Source organism: Papaver somniferum, chromosome 1 (genome assembly GCF_003573695.1).
Source record: "Papaver somniferum cultivar HN1 chromosome 1, ASM357369v1, whole genome shotgun sequence".
NCBI classification, from domain to species: Eukaryota; Viridiplantae; Streptophyta; class Magnoliopsida; order Ranunculales; family Papaveraceae; genus Papaver; species Papaver somniferum.
Window position 1 is genome coordinate 105,459,494 of NC_039358.1, and position 5,158 is coordinate 105,464,651.

The 5,158-nt window shown below is 34.3% G+C and overlaps 1 long non-coding RNA gene across 1 annotated transcript; it reads right to left on the reverse strand.

The window, feature by feature from the left end:
• Positions 1 to 1,155: 1,155 nt before the first annotated feature.
• LOC113331731 lies at positions 1,156 to 3,166 on the reverse strand. Its single transcript, XR_003351130.1, has 2 exons — positions 2,815 to 3,166; positions 1,156 to 1,430 (listed from the first exon to the last, which is right to left on the reverse strand). It is a non-coding gene; the product is annotated as an uncharacterized LOC113331731 (long non-coding RNA).
• Between the last annotated feature and the right edge of the window lie 1,992 nt (positions 3,167 to 5,158).

Here is a 5,158-nt window from a genome sequence, read left to right on the forward strand (position 1 = left end):
GCACACACACCAGAATTTTGTTAACGAGGAAACCGCAAATGCAGAAAAACCCGGGACCTAGTCCAGTTTTGAATACTCAATTGAATTAAGACGCTACAAAAAGTAAACCTGCAACTTCGTGTAGACAATACTAAGTAAACTAAAATCCTAGTTACTCAGCTTCAGCAGTATTCTTGATTTGATAATATCTAGCAGAACCGAAGTTCTCAATAGATATTTAATACCCAATATCCTAGCAGAACAGACGTTCTCTTTAGGACTAGATCTAGTATATCTTCTTAATGGTTCACAACAACTTCTTCTTCAAATCTTCAATCTTCGATTTAATCTTCAAAGTAACAATCTGCAAAAAAACAAACTTGATTCCTTATTGATTCGCAAAAAACGGAGTCTGTTAACAATGGCAAATCAATGAATCTATCTTATGGGTCTAGAAAAACTTAGATCCGTAGAAACGTTAAATCTTTGATCTAGTTTGAGTGAGCCTTATATCAGAAGAGAAGATTCTCAAGAATAAACAAACTAGGTGCAATCAAAGATTCAACAACCGTTAGTCAATCAAATTAATCGAAAACAAAAGATAAACTGCAATTATCTAGTTTCCCACCAACGGTACTCGTAGAGCTTCTCAATTCCAAAGAAGACTTTAAACTGAGCGGCCGTAAGAGATTTCGCCTAATTAGGTTACTCTCCTCTCCTAATAGGCGGCTTCACCAGTAACAACACAACTGAGGAAGTTTGTTGTCACGAAGGATTAGTTTGCTAGAAAGGAAAACTTCAAGTATTTATAGACAAGGAAGTTTGGACACCAAGGAATTTCCAAAACCGAAAATATTCTCAAGATATTGAATAAATTCCAAATTCGGTTTCCATAATTTCTGGAAATGCTCTGTCCAAAATATTGACCGAAAATCTCCTTGGAAAATATCTAACTAGTAAGTACACATTACTAATTCTTATTTTCCATATATAAAATTAATAATCTTAAATAAAAAATTATTAACTTATTTAATTTCGATCCTGGGATTTTCTTCCTTTATAGCCTGTTTGGATACAGAAGCAGAAGCAAGAAGTGCTTCTGGACTCAGAAGCAAAAAAGCTTATAAGTTAGTTTGGCAACTGCCTGACTTATAAGTTAAAAAGTCAAAAAGCAAGTTTGGCAACATAACAAAAGTAGAAGTTAAAATATGTTCATCATTGTACAACTGTTGTATTATAAGTTCATGGAATCCAAAACAAAATATATCAAACATCCAAATTTAACGATAACAATGGAAGAAGATTGTGTTGTGTGTATATCCAGGTAGCCCTTTATAAAGATCTTCTGGTAAAATGCCTTCTTTCTCACAGGCCTTGTATTAGCTGATGTGATCAACCAACGAAATTCAGTGTACCTTTGAACCAATGACGGAACCAGTGACAAAATTTACCTGCAGTTGATCAAAAATATAGCTAGTTAGCCACTGAAATTAAAGTTAAAAAAGCAATCTATTCATTCTTTCTTTCAGTTATGTTCAGTTGGATTAATAGGTAAATAGAATGAATATGAACCTGCTCCAATGCAACTTACAGACATTTTATGATTAACAAATCCCACCTTATGGGCAGTGCATGTTTCATTCTTTTGGGTTGCATGAGTTTGATAGTGACCGGAAGACACTTTAATGTTTAATAGTATAATAACCAAATCTCTAATTTTGCAATTACATAATGCTACTGAAACTCATGTGTGCACTTACTCAAACAAATCCTATATGAAGATAAGCTGCAGCAAGGTGTAATCAATACCGGAAGCTATTAGAACCACTAAGGCAAGCTGGAATTAAAGTCTGGGTCTTGACAGGGGACAAACAAGAGACAACCATATCAACCCAAAACACCACTTCATGCCTCCTAAGGTTCATTCGTTATCATATCATAGTAAAATCAATGAAAATTTTACATCAATATGGTGAAGTATTCTGCACATTAGAATCAGCACTATGATAAAGAAATAACAAATAAACCCTGACAGACTCAAATCACCATAACTAACTTTAACTACCGAATAAACTACTCAGATTGCACATTGCTTGTAAAGCATCCTTTCATGAACAAGCTCACCGGAGTTCTTCATGCCAAGCATAGGCAGTTGACTAATTTCAGTAGTACCGACATTTTTTCATTTTAAACATCACCAGGCTTCAAATGCCCAACTTATCAAGCAAGGCTGTTCAAAATTACTCAACCTGGCCCTAGCTAGCACAATTGGTTTGATTAGAAATTTCTATAAGTCCACAAAAATGTTAGAAATCTTGTAAGATAAATACCACGACTACCAGTAAAATTGATTTTTTTTTCTATCAACAAACATTTCCAAAACTTGGAGATACAGAAGGTTACAGTTGCGGTGCTCTTTTTTCACATTTTTTTTTCTTTTTTCATTAAATATTTCCAAAAATTGGAAATACAGCAAGCTACAGTTGCCAGGAACACCGCACCAACAGAACGGAGAAACGGAAAATCATCTAATGATCAGTTCAAATCAGATAATCAATCAATTCCATCTAAAGAACCAATATGGAATTCTGAAAACATTTCTACCAACCAATTTTATGGAATTGAAAACAGCAAAAACAGTCGAACAAGATATAATAACAAATCACTAAACATAACAAAGACATAGGAAACAGAGGCATGCAAGACCGAGGAACAATTTTGATGATTAACTAACCAATATGATCGGAATAAGGTCGACGTAGATTGATGGGTGAACTTAACCTATGAGAATGAAATAGAAATAGATTAAAAGCATGAAATTCTATTGACTCTTACCTTCAAATTTAAAGAGAATCCCATTATCAAAACATCAATTTCCCACCGTCCTCGTCACCAACACACCTTTCCTAACTTTTATATGAGCATCTGGATTATATGCCAGCCCCGGCAACGATCGACTACTCAGATTTCATTAGATGCTTTTTACCCAGAGAGATACAAATGGAATTTTAGTAAGGATAATGAATACAAAGCTTATAGTTTTTCGATTTGGTATATGAAATTTGGACTAAAATTAAGTTTTCTAAGAATGAAGTTTTCTGCTAGAGGAAAGATAGAAAGAAGATGGGAAGAAGAAAGGAGACGAGGGGTAGAAATCGATAAAAAAGAGAGCGGGTCCCCATAGAAGCTACTTCTTGGAGAAGTGAGAAGCCAATTTTTTTTGCTTTTCCACGGAGCTGCTTTTTAACTTATAAGTTATTTCCAGAAGTCGATTTACTTCAACTATCCACCCTTGCTTTCGACTTATTGACTTTCATAAGTTAAAAAATTGCTTTTATTTGTCTATCCAAACAGGCTATTAGCTATTAAGGAATAATTTTGAACAATAAAAGATAAGCATTAATGCACGTGTTCAAAATGTGTCGACATCTTTCCACATTAACCAAATATATTTTCCGTATCTCTAATATTTTTAGAAAAATAGAAAATTCGAAAAGATATTTTTGGATAACTTTTTGAGTTAAAAACACAAAACGTGCTCGGATTTGATTGAGACTTTTTGTGGCCGATTGCACATGTTCAAAGGATCGGTTCCCCCTTGTTGCACATGTCCATAGGATCGGTTCCCCACATATTTATGGTATCTAACTTGTATGTGTCTTCCATGTCCATAGGATCGGTTCTCCTTTGCCTAAAAACATGTTGCACATGTCCATAGGATCGGTTCCCCTTTGCTGCACCTCATACAAGGATCGATTCCCCTTTGTGAAAGGTTGCACCTCTTACTAGGATCAGTTCCCCTTTACCCAGAGTCGGTCATACACAAATCACAAATTCGATCATACCATCTCAGGTGATTACTTAAGATCGGTTTCACTAATAAAAGTCATACCAATACATAAGTCAGACCTTTGTGAATAGTTTTACCAAGAACACAACCAAGTTATGAGCGGTTATACTAAATCACACATATTGGATCTTCACAAGATATGCAATGAATAACAATCCCAATAACGCCTGGCGATTTCCTTTTCGATTCATAAACAAGTTTATGAACTTACTTCCTTAAAAAACATGTAAAACATTGTTTACTAGGATGAAATCCTCACCTTATACTCATACGTAATCACAATAGCATTCGACCGATTATGTCGATGTCTTATCTACAAAGTTTAATGGTTAAGCAATAAACCTCGTATTGTATTCCTTAATACTATGTCTAACTAGAGTATAATCATGCTTCGCAGTTTTGTTTTCAATATACACGACTTGAAAGAACAAGATAGATATGGAACAAGTCAAGTCATAGTTACTAACCTCAAGCTGAAGGATGATGTCTTTGTTGTCTTCAATCCATCTTCAGATCTTTGTGAGTAACTGGAGCACAATACTTGTATCATTTCTAGTCTATCCTATCGAAGTTGACTGTAGTTTACATATTAAGCAACTCGAGTTTTGGAACTAAATATGACAACCAATCTTTACATACCAACGCTTAGTGGGTTCAACCGAGCAGTGCTCTAACAGGAAGAACGAGGATTACTGTTTTAAAATTTAAAAGTAAATGATTTTTTTTTTTAATTTTGATTAGAAAATAGATCCGTTACCAATTAATTAATTTAATTTATATTTTATAAATTGGCTAGGGCTTAACCCGTGCCGTAACGGTACGTGCATAATTTTTATTTAGTTAAGCATTTTCCACATATGAATATTAAATATAATATTTATTAATATCAAGTTTATCCTTCTTATTATTACAAAAGTAAAGGAAAACCCGATAGATATTTTTATTATTCACTCCACGAATCCTTTCTAGCATTTTCCGCATTGACATTCTCACATACTATGCCTCTCCTTTCTCGAGTTGCATCCTCAAGCCATCCATGAAATTATATCGGAATTAATTTTTAATATTTTGTCCCCCCAAAAAAACATTATCTGATATGTTTTTAGTTTACAAAGATATCTTATCTATCATTTGAAATGGTATTACCTTTCTGCATCTTCCTTATTTTAGTGAAGGATGTTAGGATCTTCATGGACCATAGGAACTATAGGCCCGACCAAATAACACCGATGTTGTCCCTACTTGACCACCTTGGGATAAGAGGTGTGCGGTTTTAATCTAAAAGGCCTCGGTGCTACGTAAGAAGATGGCCAAGCTTATTAAGCTCAA